Consider the following 17,704-nt stretch of genomic DNA (forward strand, 5'->3'; position numbering starts at 1 on the left):
CAAACCACATTTATGATCCTGGAAGAAGTTAATGCTCCCAGGGTACATCTGGCTCCCCAGGAGAGCAGAAAAGACAAGCATTCAGTAGCTGTGTGGCCCAGCAAATCATTTTTGATATGTCAAAACCAAAAACCATCCAGGGATGTGGGTTATGGAGCAGCCCACCTGCCTGCCACTGCTGCCTGCTGGCAAAAGAACCAGCTCTAAACAGTCTCTGAGCCACAGGTAGCTCACAAGCCACAAATTGCCCAGCCCTGGAGGTGTTACACCATCTGCAAGCCCGAAATGCTACACCACTAGATTTGGGGAGCCAGGGTACCTGCAAGAAAGCTGTTGTAGAAATGCTCTGCTCCCCAATAGCTTCCTTGCTCCTCCTTGTATGGGAAGGAACCTTTCTCTCCTTGTTCAACAGGTGCTATGACTTGATCCTTTTTCTGATCTGTGGGTTGTGAGAGAAATCGCTCGGTCCTTGGTCATTTCAGTGTCCCCTGGGGCAACAGAGGTGGCTGAGGGATGAAAAAATACAAAATCCCTGCATGGGGCTGAGTCAGCATCCTCCAAGGACCACCACTGGGCTGTATTGCTATCTACATCCCTGTGGCAGGATTCCCCTGCCTTCTGCCAAGAAACATGAGAGCGATATGAATTTGATTTTACAGTGGAAGAACCAATCACAGGAAGGTTTAATCATACTCTTCTTTTCCAGAGCTACCCAGCCCTTTTGGAGGATCACAGTGAATCCAGGTGAGATCTGGGCTGGACACTGCTGAGCTTTTCTCCCTAAGACGTGCAGCACCTGATCCATTTGCAGCTGCTTTTCCTTGGTTGGAAATGGTATTTACTTACTGAAAAAATCTCTAGGCAAAGGTATTTTTGAATTAGGAGAAAGAACAAGAAACTCTACAGAATAAACAACTTTAAACAAAGCTGTCACCACAGGCAACTCTTCTTTAACTCTGTTGCCCACAGTTGGACAGTGCCACTGCAGAGAGTGGCACAGCTAAAGCTGATGATTGAAAGTGCAAAAATACATTGTTAAGGCAGTGACTATTTTCACCAGCAAACTTGCAGATCTGCTACAACCGGACTCTGCTCAGCTCTGCAGGGGAAGGCATTGGCTGCTCTCAAAATGTGGTCTCCACCGATATTCACAGGGACAGTTTTCACAGCCTTCATTCTGTAACACTGTCAACTTTTCACGGATACAGTGGGTACTTGTGTCAGCTCCTCTGTAAAGGACAAATAAGGTCTCAAGTGCAAAACCAGGGCATCTTTTAATAGGCCAGGACGGCAGCAGATGGTAGGAGAAGGTAGGAGAAAATTCACAACATAGCCCTTCTCATGAGAAACCCTTCTAAAAAAAATTAGATTGCAGCCTTTGACCCCTTTTACATGCACAAACCCAGGTTGCAAAGCAGAGAGATGCTGCTGGGTAGTGTTAGAGGTTGGTGGCTGCTCCTCCCTACACAAACTCCCCCAGATGCTGCTGAGGAATGGAGCGGCAGTTGGTTATTATTTTTAGCCCCCCATTCACGTGGTCCGAGGATCAGATGCACATTCCCAGATGCTCATTCCACAAATGCCGAGATCTCTCCAGCCCTCACCGTGCGGATGCACAGAGCTGGTATGGCACATCACAGTGCTGGGGGTAACAGCAGGGGCTGGAGGTTCAGCTCCCCCATCCCACAGACCCACACGTACACGTGCGTGTACACGCCATCTGCTTCGCTCAGGAAGCCTCCAGTGAAAGAGGCTTTCTAGGAAACTTGAATAAATGAGCAGGAGGAAGTCAAACTGAATCAATCCATCAGGGCACACACACTGACGAACAGCTCGCGTCCCCCAAGGACACAGACTTGCTGGGAAGGTGAAGGGCCATGTTTCAAGGGGAGAAATCAGGCAGAGAGAGGGAGAGTAGGAGGCAGGGGCTGCCCGTGGAGGGAGCAGGGTGTTGAAAGGGGGATGCAGGAGAGCGGGAGCTGGACCAGGCAATGAGGGTGAGCCAAGCAGCTGCAGTCCCTCGGCCAGGTACTGCTGGGGTGGGTACCACTTCCATTCTTCAAAGGAGAAGGTGGTCTAGGAGGGTGCAAAGAAAGAAGAGAGAAAAACAAACTCCTGAAGAAGAGAAGTAAAACAAGTGAAAAACAGACTCTCAGCTCTGTCCTGACCTCTGCAGAAGCTGGAGGGGGACTCTGACATATCTGAGGTGTGGGGAACAAACTGTGCATGTGCAGAGCATCCTCAGGACATGCACAGTCAGTCTAACCCTGTAGAAATATGTGTGAGCTCCCTTACCCATGCCCACTCATCTCTGAATGGGCTGCCTGGCATCCAAAATGTCAAATGAAAGTCTGAAGCCCTCATCTTCCACCCAGGGAACATTTCTGGGCAGGGAAAAGAGACGTCCAGGGTAACCCTCATCCAGGGAAGTTCTGCTGGGAAGTGATGTGGTATGGAAGTTGAATGACACCAGGCCTGCCCAACTATGAGAGATAAAACGTGATCCAGCAGCTGCAACCTCAAGCCAGACAAATGCAGATTAGGCGTAAGATGTGTTTCTCTCAGGAGGCTTAATTAACCACTGGTACAGCTTTGGAGGGCTGTGATGGATTCCCCATTACTGGCAAGGGTCCCATTTGCATTTGGAGGTGTCTCTGAGCGCTCTGCTCTTGTTCAAGCGCAGATATTGATCTAGCAGCAGAACTGTCAGGGGAACAGCCCAAAGCCTGGGCTCCCCAGGCCATCAGCAGTAGTGGAGCATTCCACTACTGTCAGTTTTGGCACCAGTGGAGATTTGGGCTGGCACCAAAACTGAGAAGAGACAAAGACTGGTAGATAAAACCCAGGATACTGAAACACCTCTGATCTCAGTGGTGGATTTCAAGTGACCTTGAAACCTGTGATAAGGTGCAATGACCATGAGGACATGAACGTCTCTGCTCCATGGGGGCTGTTCCCATGAAGTTATTGCTCATTTGCTCATGGCAGTACTGCAGTGGGCAAGCCACATCTTGAATGTCCACGGCCAAAGGTGGGCATGGCTTTGCCTGCTCTGCAGGCTGTGAGCAGTCTCCAAACCATCCCACTCTTCCCTTACTCAGGGTGCTTGCACAGCTGTATGGCTGGGAGAGGCTCAGGGTGGGGTTGTGGGTTCAGGAGGACTTTTGCAAGCTACTGGGGTTGCCCCCAGCTTGGGTGCTTGAAGAAAACTGCTTACCTTGCTCAATGAAAAATTGCATTTTCTTGCAAGGCTTCTATCCCTTAGAACAGTTTCTGGTAGTTAGCTATGGAGTGAGTCACTTTTCTTTGTGCCTCAGTTTCCAAACTGGCTGAGAGGCTGAGTCTGTTCATCTTGATTCAGTCATAGCGCTCCTGAGGGAGGAGGAGAAGTTGAAGCAAACCTGGAGCCCACAGCTTCCAGGGACAAAGCCTCACAGCTCTTGATATCACACTTCTTACCAGCACAGTCATCTTGAGAGGGTTGTTGTGATACCCCAAGAGGCTTCTAGCCCACGGACACTCAGCAACTGCGACCGCAGCGTGGCACTACATGCTGTGCATCTCCCTCAAGCTCTGCTTCTTCATGGCATGTCCGAGGCATCCCGACTTCCAGGGTTGGCTGGAGCAATCCCCTTTGGGGTAGGATCCCAGGAGCAGTGTGGTTACTCCAGCAGCTCAGCGTAGCCAGCCTTGGAGGGAAAAGGGAAGAAGGGGAAAAAGGACTTTTTCAGGTTCACAGCAAACCAGAGCATCTCTGGGGAACAGGCAAATCTTTCCCAGATGCAGCAGGATCTCTGCATGTATAAGTGATCTCTGTAATAACCCTCATCAGGGCATGGCATTCTTCCCATAACTAAAATTTGACATACTCAGACTAGTAAGCAGAGGAAATATTTACTGCTTTTACTAATAACCTGAAGAGACCTGTGCCTTCTGTTCTTTAGCCATAAACTGCCAGCCCCATATGGAGAAGATTTTCTAATGATCCTTCAATTTTCCACAATCCTCTATTGAAATATACAGAATCATTTCCCATTTCTGCTGAAGGTCAGTAATTTCTGAATTACTGCAGCAGTCCTGACGGTGAGCTCTCGCTGTCTGCAGGTCAGGAGAACTCTCCTCTGCCAGAAAGTACAAAATGGGGATCAGGCCTTTCTGGCTACCTAATCTCCTGCACAGCAAACAAGAACTACAAATACTGTGAAATAATCTCAGGAAAAAAAATCTGGTTGCTGTTCCAGCCCTTAGAAAGAATTTTCCTGTATCCACTGCTGCCCTTTAAACTCCAAGTAGCTAAAGTAGGACCTGCTTTCCCAGATGACCACTGAATTTATTTCCTCTTTGTTTGTTATTGTGTCTGGGATCCTTCTCTTTGTAAAATCTGTGTACCCATAGACAAACACACAAACACAGACACATACACAGAGATCTCCTGCCCATGGCAGATCCCATTGCTGTTCTAAGGAGAAGTGTGGTCAATGACTGTTAAATTAGCCTGGGGCTGGCTCACCTGGGCTCTATCCCAGGCCTGCAGGTTGCATCTCTGTGATGTGCTGTGCCTCAGCTCCTTTGACTTGAACAGAGGAGGGATGATTCGGATCTCCTTCGCAAGGTGCTTTCAGATCTAGAGACAAGAAGAGCAGTGTTATGGTATCAGAGCCTCCCGATCCCATCATTATTTTGCATTACTTTGATGCCCTTGAAATCAAAATATCACACTGTGATTTCATTAGTTTTCAGAGAGGATATCAGCAATCTTTCTCAAGTGTGTGCATGCGTCAGGTGAGGGGCTGAGGGTGGTGGAAGTTACCTGAGATGAGTATTAATGACTAACAGCTCAAAGCTCCAACACTAGCAGTGAGAACATCTAAATCTAGATTGAGGCACTTAATTAAACCTTTAATAAACTTCCTTCAGCAAGTGGGCATAATTCTCTCTTGCTTTTTGAAACCATGAATTAAAAAAAAAATGCTGTCCTCTCACACTGAGGAGCATGTTACTTCTACTTTACTTCAGCATGAGTTGGTATTCAGAGAGGAAGAGTATTCAGTGTTCAGCTCCCTCATTTCATCACTCAGGGCAGCAAAACTGAAGCGCAGAAACTGATATTTCTTTGTATCAAAGTCTTGATGCAGTCAGTGTCTTTGCAGGACCAGGGCAGTCAACTGGCCATTTTTGGCTAGCTATTTCAAGGAGATGAGTCAGCTTTGCATTAGGATTAGAACTCCCCCCAGCTCTGATCAAGAATGTCTGGATGCATAGGATGGAGGTCCCTGCTGCCAGTCAAAGTGGACCCCAGCCCAGTAATGACCCATGTTACTTAGTATTTTACCAGTGACTTTTGTAACCAGTATATAAACCTTCATTTGGCCCAGCCCAGGCAAGTGGCCTTCTAGTCTTCCTGTTGCCATGGCCCTGGCTCAGATAATACACAGAAATAATAATATTAAAAATCCCTAGCATCATTAAGCTGCTATAATAATTAAATTTTAGTACTTAGCCATACCTCTTACTCTTTCAAGAAACACAATGGCATTCCCTGACTGTGTTCATTCACCCTGCTTCTCCTTGGAGAAAAATCTATATCACATGCCCTGTTATAGAGGGAATGAATGATAACACGTCCATGGTCATCCATGCATTTCAGTGCACCAGATGGGAATATGGTATTATGTTTTAAACAGTTTTCTGTCCTTGAGTGGCAGTAACAGTGTTCCCTGATTCACAGGGAGCTGGAAAACTGCCAGAACAGCCGCAAGCCTGCAACTAGGTCTTGCAAGTTTGGGCAGATTAGCCCAAAAGACTCCTCGGAGATCTAACCATGCTTTGAGTGATTTCTCTGTGGGTTTTTTTTTTATTGCACCAGAAGTGAGACATGTTATTCTGGATCTGTGGAGGGACATCTGTGATGTCTAGGCTGTGCTTGGAGCTTCAGGACGCTGAACCTCCCCAGAGATAGGCAGCAGAGCTGGTTGAATGCTACTGGTCACACAGCCAGGCAAAAGCAGAGCATGGTCCTGCTCCCTGGTGCCGTGCTCACAACAGTCTGAAACACATGTCTAGGACACAGCACAACAAGTTTTTAGTGTGCCCTCAGAGGAGCCACTTACTGCAAAACAATGCTGCCTTCAGGAGCCTTATCTTTTCTTAAAGGTCAAAGCATGCCCAATAATACCTCAGTATCTTAAGATTTTAGCACTCTCATGAAGGCAAATTGAAAGCAATTGTCTTTTCCAGTAAAACAAACCCTGAAGAACTGGGTTCTCCTTTCCCTTCTTTCCAGTCCCTTTGTTAGTGTAAACTGGACATGCTCTGAATATAGGCTGGGGCAAGTGGAACTGAACCCAAATTCTTTTCTTTGCACCAGGGGAATGGCTGGGCAAATGGAGCTGGACTAAACTGGAATAGCACCTGCTCACTGACAAAGCCCTTACACCACCCTTGGCTCAGAGATGTCAGCAGTGCCTCGTGTGCTCTGATGTTCATCTCCCAGGAGACCAAAGCCTCCAGAGACCTGTAGGTCAGAATCTGGGGAGTCAGGCAGGATGTGGGGGTGGCCACAGGATGGCCAATGCTCATCTGCCACCCACAGCACATCCTCTGGCTGCACCATGGTGTCCATCACAGACACCCCATCCTGCCCCCCTCCCCCACCAAGAGATATTTTGAGGGCCTGTTTTGATCTCCTTTGCATGTCAGTTATGCTATTTCTGAGCATTTTTATTTTTATTGTTTTCCGGTGGTGAGCTTGTTGTCTTACACTCTCGCCTTGATCTTTTCCACTTCCTCTCGCTTTCATGCCTCTTTCTTTCCCTGACAGGCTGATGGGTTGGGTGGTTTTGTCACAGCTAGTGGATGAGCTGTGTCCATCCCACGTTGGCCACCCCCAGTGGAGACTCCTCATGGTGGTGAGAGTGCAGAGTCAGCCCCAGGGGTGTCTGTGTGGGTGCCATCACCCTCCTGCCTAGCTGGGTGTCTCACCTGTTCCCAGCCACCGCCAGCCAGTCGCTGTCATGTGGAGAAAGAAGTGTTGACTCATTAATTCTCACAATGTAGGTTATGGTTAGGCAGATGAGTAAAACATCTTCCAAATGGTGCAGCACCACAGAAAGGAAGGGTTTGCCCTTTAATCACTCGATTCCAGAAATGGTAAAACAGGCCCGGTGCTGGCGAAAGGGGCCATTGGGCGACCATGTCAGCTCCCTGCTGAGGAAACCCAGCTCCCACCTGGGAAACTTAACTTTTGTTTAGTTTGGTTACTCAAAACAGACATTCTTCATCCAAAAATGGGGAGGGGGTTAAGGGGGAGAGAGCTAAGGGGAACAGCGGTATTTGGCAGCTGAGAAGGAGAGAGAAAGAGAAGGGTGACTCTAAACTTTTTTTCATCAAAACCTTCCTTTCTGCACCATCTATTTTTTGTTGTTGTTCAAAGTATGATTTTCCTCCACAAATCTTCAACAAGATGTTTTTTAAAAAACCTAATTTTTTAAATACCAAAGACCCTGAATCTAAGCAGGTATCGATGCCAGATCTGTTGTAATCTTAGCCTACATTCAACACTTGTGGAAGAAATGCACAACCATGAATCATCACAGTGATGCTTTAGCAGAGTTTTATTGAAGCAATTCCTGTGGTGAGATACAGGACAGAGTCTGATATGCTGACAGGATCAGCATGCACATTTCCACAGAGAAGGGGTAAAAAGCCAAGTGAAAAACTCAAGTGGTGTGAGTTCGGGACACAAACTCATGGCCAGCTGAAGACCAGCCAGCAAGCTGTGACTCGGGTAAGTACTGTACACCTGTGGCACAGGCAACTTGGATGAGCGCTACTGAAAGCCTGTGGATTCAGTGCAGCAGAGAGAGTTGCAATAAACAGTGAATCATTTATCGTTAGTATTGTATCATCAGGTGGTTAGTGAGGGTTTTCTCTCCAGCTAGGTTCTTGTCTTCCCGTGGAGCAGCTGGGATCAACTGTTTGGGGAGGTGAACGAGTGGCATGCGTGCCTTGAGTATCTGAGTCAGGCTGTTCAGCCTTAGGCTCCTCTGAATAGCCAGCAGCTCCCTGTAGAAGGACAGCATCAGCACTGCCCTTGCTTACTCTTCTTCACAATCCTACTAGCACAGTGCCCCATCTTTCTTCTTCCTCCTTCCTCTTACTTCCTTCCAGTCTTACACTTAGTGGGTCTGATTCCACACTGGTCTAACTCACTGTAGGACTACCAAAATGAATGGTGTCAGGCAGAATCCTCTATGGCACTTGCTGGGCTGCCCATGAGCCCTTGGTTCTAGCCCAAACACAGGGCAGATGGTTAGTTAATAGGTGGCAAGTCCCCAGTCACTTCAGTTAGGGTCAGCAGTCCAAAGGGTCAATTGGGAACCAGCTGTTTATCTTTCCCAAGGCTTTGTTTCTCATTTATAACTGCAGGGGAAAGCAAGGATACCTGCAGCAGGGAAAAGCCATGGTAAAAGCACTGAAACAACCCACGGTGCTCAGACGCAGTGATAATGGCAGTCAGAGAAGTGCTGAAGTTAGACAGCAAGAGGGAAGGGGGGTTTGGATTTACTCAGGTGTAGTTTGGACAGTCCAACCAGCTATCTCTTTCTTCCCTCCTCTTCAATCCCAAATTGGTCTTTAAAGAGAAACAGCTTTCTGGAGACTTCTCCTATACTCATTACCTGGGGCAGCCTCAACCTGAGGTAGCTCTTCAGAGTTCATGAGGCTTGAAGCCATATGCCAGGAAAAGCCCACAACAATCTTTTAAAAAAAACCCAAAAATATGAGAATATCTGCTGCAGAGGCAAATGATGCTCTCTTTCCCAGAGAGCCCTCTCCCCAGGGCTGGGTTTGACCATCAGTTTGCAAGTGTAATAAAACAGACAGGAAATTCAGGGACTGGCTTCAGTGCACAGGCACTGCCCTGCAGAGATACCCACGCCTGCCTCAGCACTGCTGACACACAGCCTGCGAGCAGGACAGTCCCACTCATCCCCTGCATGGCCTGAGTTAATAGTGCTGTGGGGAAACAAGGTCTGTCACCTCCAGCAGGGACTGAGCTGTCACGGATGCCCCACTGTGGGTGCCTGAAAAAGTGTGCGCAGCGTAGGTCTGGACAAAGCACAGGGTGGTGCAGACATGCCCATCAGTGCCAAAGCAAGGCAGTCCCCTTCTTCTCCTCTCACCTACCTCTGTCACTTTTGTTTCACATCTCTCTTTAGCTTCTCACACCCTGCTCATGTCCAAAGTTTAGCAATTCATGCCTGGCATAGGCTTTTCCTGTTTTCCCCAGTCCTCTTTATTGTGTCAGATAGAAACACCTCCTGTCCCCAGCACACTGCTGTGTTGTGTCTGCTCCCCTGGGAGCACTGGCCTGGAAAGAAAATCCCAGACTAGAGATTCACGGTACCCTGCCCAAGCCCATGCACTATCCTGTCTTGTCTTCCTGGTCCTGCGATTTCTATTGAACACTGCTGCTCTGAACCCCCTTCCCACTCACAGTCTCCGTTCATCCCTCAACCACCTCGTTCTGCTTGATTTTTTGATGTGCTAACATCCCCCCCAACTTGGGAAGCTTTACTCCTCTCTTGCTGGTGCCCTCCACACAGCCATACATTCACTTTCCAGTCCTGCACAGCCCTGTGCTTGCTGTTTTTCCAGCAGCCACCCTGCACTGTCCAGTGCTGCCTCTTTGCTTGAGCAGAGCCAGGCACGAGCCCCCACTACCACACTCCACGTGTGGCTCCCCATAGCTCATCCCACCCACGGGTAGCAGCACATGCGGGGGAGCAGTGGGGATGCAGGGACAAGCTTCAGAGGGGCCGAGCAGGGAAGCTCATCCTGCTCTCTCCACTCCACACAGCTTAATCAGCCTCTTGCTTTTTCCAAGTGTGATATTCCCACACGGAGTGAGAGAGGTTTCAGGAAATTTCTGCTCTTCTCAAAATCACTTCTGATTTTTCTAGTAAAAGCGTCTGCCAGCCTCCTGCCGCCAAGTTGTTTTTTGGGTTTTTTTTAATACATATACGATTCAAGCTGCGTTGGCTCTACTCCTGAAGTCTGGCAGGTGCTCAGTGACATATGTTCTGTGATAAATGTTTATTACATAAGTTCATTCAAGCTAACATGGATTTTGAGATATAGTCAGCTCTCATTATACAGCTTGCCTTCAAAGCTCAGTGTCCAGATTATGCTTTTTCTTGTAGGGATGTCTCCCAGGGTTTGTTTGCTCCTTCCCTGATTTAGCCAACTCTTGATTGGTTCATCAAGGTAGTTAACGAAGCACTCAGACCAACTCAGGGGAGGGGAGGAAAAGGAGCAATTATAGCTTCAGCTTGTTCCAGCTCATTATTTTAATCACTGTGTATCATATTTGGCAAAAACATCTCTCTACAAACATTAAAACTTCAGAGCTGTCATCGCTTAGAAACAAAGGGTCTGGTTTCGCCAGTCCCCAAACATCAGTCCTACCTTAGAGCTGAATTGCATCAGGTTGTTATCACTGTGTCTCATTGGAGGAGTTCCTCCTGATTCCTGCTGTTCCAGGGCTGTGGATACAATTCACACTGTCTAAGATTTCCAAATGTGTTCATCTTCATCCCGGCTCTTCTAAAAACTTATTATTATTGTTTAATCTTATTTTAATAGAATCCAGTTACTTTGTGGGCTGGTCTTTGGATGGATGAAATTACAAGTGCTGTAGCATAAAATCCTGAGCATCCTGTGCAAGTCCAGGGCAATACCGGTATCGAATTTCTCCTCTTAATGTGCCTCAGATGGCAAAGCATCAGGATAAACTCTGCTTTGGATGAGGAGTTTGGAAATGGCAGGAGTCAGAGCTGCCTTTGGGCTGTCTCCCATGTCCTCAAGTTTGAACCTCTCCCTGGGCTTCACAGAGTCTTAAACTCATTTGACTCACCATGTTTTGGCAAGGTGCACAGATTAGGTACATGCCTGTGTCCAGAAGCAGTGTGGTGTGCCGCTCTGGGGAAAAGCCTTAGCCTTGGTTGTAAAAGTTTTGTGTGGGGCACGGATCTCCATGTTAGCTCTTAGGGATCAGGCTGATCTTACATGTTATCACTCTTGATGTGCAAATGCTTGTGCAAACTGGATGAATCACATACATTTTGCAAACATCTCATGACTCTGTACTCTCTGGTGAGTTCAGCCTTGCCAAGGCAGGGCTGGGTTTTGGAAGGTACAGCAACAATGAATGTGACTTTCTTCCACCACTTGGGAGACCAAAATGTCACGACTGTCTATAGCAGGTAAAGTCCCGGCCCTTTGCCAGGATGAGCCCTCTCCAGTGAGGCTACCAGAGCTCAATGAGGAAAGCAGGCTTTTTTACACTTAGTCAGTTAGGGCCAGCAGTAGCAATAAATATTTTCTAGTCGACACATGTCTTATCTGGCAAATTCTGAAGCAAATCCAGGGTGGACAGGTTGGTGCTAAGTGCCTGTGCCTCTCTAGGTCTGCAATCCATGCATTATCCTCCTATCCTACATTTGTTGTTCAAGCTCTTAGTCAGAAACAAACCCAACCCTGAAGACGGGGCAGATCTGCAGATGGGAGGTTTACAGTTAAGGGACAGCACTGGGCTATGACATGTGGTTAGAGTTACAATGTATGCCTGGGCTATTATGGTTGAAGGGACAGGGTTTTTTTAAATACAGCTGCATTAGATAATATGTCAAGCCTTCACTGAATGCACCAGTTTTAGTAAGACGTGTGCACGTTATTCAAAGAATCTAAGGTTAAACTTGCTGAGCTGTAAATCTCTGTGACTGGCATGTACTGCAATTCCAGAGTGTCCTGAAGCACGCCTAGTAAAGGAGACATGGGGAGGATGTCACCCTTAGAATCAAAACTCATTCTAGATCAAAAATGCAGACTGGAGAAGATCAGCTGCCTCTGCTCGTGCTTTGCCTTGGGCTGATTATTATCAGCCTCATGTTTTGGAGGTTTGGAAAGGGTAAAATGTGGTGGACAGAAGAGAGAGGATGCAAAAAGGAAGAAAGGAGTATTAGAGGGAAAGCAATGTTACCAAAGACCACAGACTGGTCTTTGGTTTCTCTTGTATCTTTGGGAGGAATTGGCTGACCTTCCTGCTAGATAATTCACAGTGGAGAGCACAGAGAAAACATCTCCTCTGCAAAGAGGAGGAACCCAACCAGAACAGCTCACTCTTGAATTGAGTACAGATGCAATGGGCGGGCATGTCAAATGGATTTGGGCAAAGCAAGAAGTCAAGAATTGTGCACTGCATCATCCCTTTTAGAGAATTCCCTCAGAAAAGGCTATGGAAAACAAAAAAATTTATCTGAGTTAAATCCCAGCAGGGAGAAACTGGCTAATACAGAGGGGCAACTTGGCACAGTCAGTCCCAGAAGTGCTGTGGGATCAGGGTTTCTCTGCTGGGACAAGGTCATGCTGGAAGCAGGGATGGGAGCAGCAGGCAGTGGTGAGGTGGGACAGGAGCTTCTCTGGAGACCAGATGGCTTCGCATGATCTAGAATTAAATAAAATAATTAAAAATAATAAACCAGCACCACAGAAAGATCTAGATAATTAACCTGTCTCTCCCACAAACTTCTCCTGCCAGGCTGCCCCGCTCTTTGCTGTAACTGGTGTCCAGCCCCTAAAGAAGTCAGGAAGCACCTGCATTGGCATTTGCATGCACTGCAAGGTTTTAGAGGCAAGGACCTTCCTTTGGCAGCTTGTGCTGGCAGCCTTCAGAGCCATGGGTCCTTGCTGGGGCACACCTGCAAAGCAAGCCTTAGCAACCAGGTGTCCATCTCAGCTACTCGGAGATGAAGCATCTTGTCTCTGGCTGGGCAGATGACTCAGACCCAGAGTAAATTAGAGTTAGCTTGGGCGGAAGTGTGATGTGAGTGTCTAGCCATCACTTGTGAGGAGGGTAAATCACATTGTCACAACCCCATTAAGAATGACGCGGCCATTCTCCACCCGCAGAGAATTTGGCCCAGACCTTTTCAGTCAGATCCTTTTGGTAATTTGATTTCCCTCTGCATTAAAGACATTAATGTTACAAGTGCCTTAGATGCCGATGTGACACATGGGCCAGTGGTTTTCCACGTGCTGACATTCAGCCCCTCTGAGAAACGTCCCAAAAACCAAACTGCTTTTGGAGCATCCTTACCCCAAAGAGAGCTGTCACAGTGCTGAAATTATAGCTAAGATCACTCTTTAGAGAATCAATTTGCCTGACAACCCTTATCCTCGGGGGATATGACATTAGCATGGTGTCTATCATCAGTCAGTCTGCTGCTGAGGGCTCCCTGATCTGCAGGCATTTGAGTACTCCCCACTCTGGAATGGACCACTTAAAGCATTTTAAAACTCTCAGATTCTGGGAAATCCAGTCTAATTTTTCAGGAGGGACAGTGAGGAACGAGACTGAGAAAGGTGTCACTGGAGATGTGTCTTCAGGACTTGCAGAACCACTCACTACAAAGTGCTTCGGGGCTTTGTGAGCTTAGGTTAAGTTCACAAGCCCCATGAAAAGTAAGTGAAAATTATGATGTTGATTTGATGTTTTCTTGGTTTTCCAGAGGGAGCAGGATTCAGGCTTTCTTGTTGAATGGACTGCTATGTTCTCTTTCAGGCACCAAGCAATTCCTGTTGTCTCTCTCATAAACAGGTCTGTCAAATACTTGGATTTGCTGCATGGCCTTGGGCTTAAGCTTTCCAAAGGCAACTCTTCATCATGAGGCCTCCATTTCTGGGATGCTTGGGCAGAGCTCACAGGAGCAGCCCCTCCTTTGGAGAGTGCTGAGCACCGGGTCTCCAACTGCTGCATCTTTCAAAGATCCCTCCAGAGAGATGCCTCAGACACAGAGCCTCTTAAAGGTCTGGTCACTCCTGAAAAGCCTGGTATGACTGTAGGGTGACTTCACTCTCTCCCAGACCTTTGCTCTTGCTCACTCAGCCCCATCTTCCAAACCATCATTAGTTCAGCTCTTTGGTGAATTCTTCTCTCACATACCTTTGCTCTACTGACTTTCCTACTCAGGATGTGGATGCAGGAATCAGCCAAGAGACTGGTTGTGGTGGATTAGGCATTAAGTCATTTGCATTTCCTCACCACTGCCAATTACTAGTATTGCAGCAAAACACAAGGTGCACACACTGACTGTGGCTGCTGCTCTTGATGGGAAAACCAAAAGGGAGCACTCCTTCCGTCACAGCATTCACTGCACATACAAACAGCATGTCCCTGCATGTTTTCAGGTTGTTTTGAGAGCCTCTCCTTCCTCACAGTGATGTGCAGGTTGTACTAACCACCCTGGGTCCCACCACTGCACTGCACTGCCCTTAAAAACAGTTTGGGGTTTGACCAAAGAAAAAACACCTTCCTTGCGAAGAGCTGATATGCAGGGAAGTGATTTTGTCAGAGTTGCTTGCTTAAGCACGTGGAGACGACCGCTCAGGGTCAGGCACAGATAACAAGCCTTCAGATGACAAATGGCAGTCCTTGGCTGTACAGTAAGGGGTGTATGTTCCCAGCATGCTCCCTCTGAATTATTGCAATGGCAGCACTCACTTCCCTTCTCTGGGAAAGAAACAAGAGCAAAGCAAGCAAGAACTAGCAGCAGATGGTCCCTCCTGTGCCCAGATCGTTCCAGCCAAAACAAATCTACATCCCCAGCTGAAGGGAAGGGTACAGGAATAGAACAGGAGTGTGACTCAGATCCAGTGACTCAGACAGCAAGGCAAGGGGAGAGAGGGAGGGGGAGAGGCAGAACCTGGCGCAAGAGCCTCTTACGGATGACAGTGATTATTGCTATTATTCCTGCGAGTGCTTGCGGGCACTGACAACTCTCACTCCTGTTCTCTTTTTTAGGGTTGTTTTTTTCTTTTTTTTTCCTGTGTCTCTCTCTTTCTCACTCTTCCCTTTTGTGGGAAAGCTGTGAGCACCCTGCTCTGCATCTTTATCTGTTTGTGAGCTGGTAAATAGCTGGCCAAACACTTGTGTGCCAGATATCAGATAGGCTCAGCTGTTTGCATGCCAGCAGAAAATGCCACATGCCCATCTTCCCTCTGTCGGGGCAGTAGCCTGCGAGATTCCAGGCATGGCCCCATCTTGCCTCTCCCCTCTCATCCCCAGGCCAGTGGGCTGGGTACTTTTGCCATGTGCCTTCCCACAACAATGATTGCGAGTGAAGATGATGTTTACCCAACCTTAGCAAGTCAGATTTTGACTAATGAGCTCAAGTGCTGAACTGCTGGTTTTATTCTGTTGGCGCTGCCAGGCAGGTCAGATTAGCCACTGCCACTTACTCATGCCTAAGATATTTTTGTGGCCCTTGATTTTACCACAGAGGGGTGGATTCACATCTTGATACCCCGTAGATTATATGAAAGGCTCTGCAAAGCTCCTGAAAAGCACTATCACTAGAAAAACTAGGCCATTGGGTGAGATCATGCATTAAGCACTAGGGGCTGGCTGAACAATCTGTCCCAGAAACCAGCCTTGGATTAGTGCTGTGCTGTGCTCTGGCCCTTGGCACAAGCACAGGTGGGACGAAGGGCCCAGATCCTGCCTGGCCGCACTGAAGGAAAATTACCCTGTGGAGCAGAACATCCTGCCTTGCCAGGCACCCTGGTCCTGGGCACGGGGTGTCTGAGCAGTGAGCAGAATGTCCTATGGAAATGCACCAGCAGCATTTCTGTTTCTCCACCTCCATCCCAGGTCATCCTCTTGATGTCTTCCCCACCAACCACCAGGCAGAACTCAAAGGCTTCTGAGTTGTGTCAGACCCCAAACTGTTCCACACTAACCCTACTGAATGGGATCTATTCCATGGCAATATGCTCCATAAGGACTGGCATTGTATGTTAATGACTCTTCAGCAAAGTCCACAGTGAAGATATACGGTTCACACCTGCAACTTGTGCGCTGCAGTTGTGTCGATTGGGATGTTTGGAAGAACCATAATGGCTGTGAAACATTGATCTCATTGACTTCCAGCTAAACCAGCTGCCCTAAACTGCGCAGACTGTGACTGTGGCAGGTGTCCCATATACTGGATTTCATGGGTGACAAGCACTAGAATATATCTCTTTTAGGACACAGAAGTATTTGAATACACCAGCCTCTCTCCTGAAGTGGGTCCTGTGACTAGTATAGTGACTCAGGACTCAGCAGAGCTGGCTGCTAATTTATGGTTTACTCATCATGAATGCAGACACAGGCACCTGAGTCCTAAACTGAAGGGTCCTCAGGGACAGAGGCAATGCACAGACATGAGCATGTGCTGGCCCACGCACTGCTTACCAGCCAGCGAGGAGCTCAAGAGAGCCCTGTGGTCATTGGCCCAACCAACACATCTGGGTTGAGGGAATAGGATCCAAAATTGGAGGACCCCTGCCTGCTGGGTTTGGGGGGTTTTCTCCTATGGGTAGCAGAGATGGAAGGCAGAGACTGTCATGTCAGAGCTTGGGTCACTTGCTGAGGAGCATTAGCCCAAGGAATTTGAAAGGAAGAGACAAGTTGAATTTCTATTAAAAAAAATTATATATATATAGTTATATAAACTATATAGCTATTTTTAATTTTGATACTCACTCTGGGTTTCATTTAACTGAACAGGATACAGGAGGTAAAACATTCTTGATAGCTACATGATGTGAAGGCCCAGTGAGCCGTCACACATGAACAGCTTCCCCCTTCTTTGCATGTGCTGGTGAGGCCTTGACCTGTTATAGACCATGGTAGTGCTATATTTTCACACATATAATGTGCTGCTTTTTTAAAAAAAGTGATTCAGCAGTAATGCAGACTGCATGCACGTGTGAGTAACTCAAGGGGAACTTTAACGTAAAGCCCCTTCTCCCCAGTAACTCCCCCAGCCCTGCTATGGGCATGAAAATATAGCAGGTTTTCTTCTCTTTATGTTCTTGACCACCTTGTACAATGCTCTACAGAATGAACTGCCTAAATGATGAAGGATGGAGGAAAGATCACAAATCTTAGGGTCAGGCCATCAATCTCCTGCTGTCCATGTTGGGAGAGGAGTGAACCTTCCTTTCCCAGTTCAAGCTGATGCCTCAGAGGCATAACCTCTACAAGCAGATATACTAATGCATGATCTGATGCTGTATCTGCCACACTGTTATACCCAGAGGCTGTTTCTAGGGGAAAGTTTGCATGACCTAGATACAATTTTGTGGTTCTTGCAGGGAAAATAATGTCTGAAGTCAAAACATTCAGGTGGGAATTAGGGGTTATTCTACATCAAGCTCTGGCACAGGCTTCCTATGTAAGTTCACCAAGCAACAGGGATGCTAACTATGGTGACATCCAGATCAACAAGGCATTTTATATGAGAGTGGATTGGTACAAGAGACTTAGACAGTGTAGGTGGGGGGGAATCATTACCTTGTGTAATCTGACCCATAGAGTGCATAACGATTGTTTTTGCCTACCTACTCCTTACCAGTGCTCCATGACTTGTGCTCTCCCAAAGCATGTCTTCCAGAAAGGTGTTTAGTCATGATCTGAAGATACCAAGAGAAGGAGAAGCTGCCCCTCCCTTTGGTCATTTGTTCCAGTGGTTAATCACCTCTTTGCTAAACACGTGCACCTTGCAGCTAATTTGAATTTGTCTAGTTTCAGCTTCTAGCCAGTGGTGGTTTGTGTTTATGCTATTCTCTACTATATTAAAAAGCCCTGTCCCACTCACTG

General features: G+C 47.4%; 1 long non-coding RNA gene across 2 annotated transcripts in view; it reads right to left on the reverse strand.

The window, feature by feature from the left end:
• Positions 1 to 17,704, reverse strand: part of LOC116791560 — an 86,283-nt gene that overhangs the window by 43,347 nt on the left and 25,232 nt on the right. Inside the window, exons 3-5 of one of the 2 annotated variants that reach the window (XR_004358782.1) lie at positions 3,460 to 3,689; positions 3,218 to 3,372; positions 1,058 to 1,229 (exon numbers count right to left, since the gene is read on the reverse strand). This is a non-coding gene — a long non-coding RNA (uncharacterized LOC116791560). Of the gene's footprint in view, positions 1 to 651; positions 1,230 to 3,217; positions 3,373 to 3,459; positions 3,690 to 17,704 lie in introns of those variants that run through there. The other variant, XR_004358781.1, reaches the window with a different exon arrangement.

The sequence above is a fragment of the Chiroxiphia lanceolata genome, chromosome 10, assembly GCF_009829145.1.
Source record: "Chiroxiphia lanceolata isolate bChiLan1 chromosome 10, bChiLan1.pri, whole genome shotgun sequence".
NCBI lineage: Eukaryota > Metazoa > Chordata > Aves > Passeriformes > Pipridae > Chiroxiphia > Chiroxiphia lanceolata.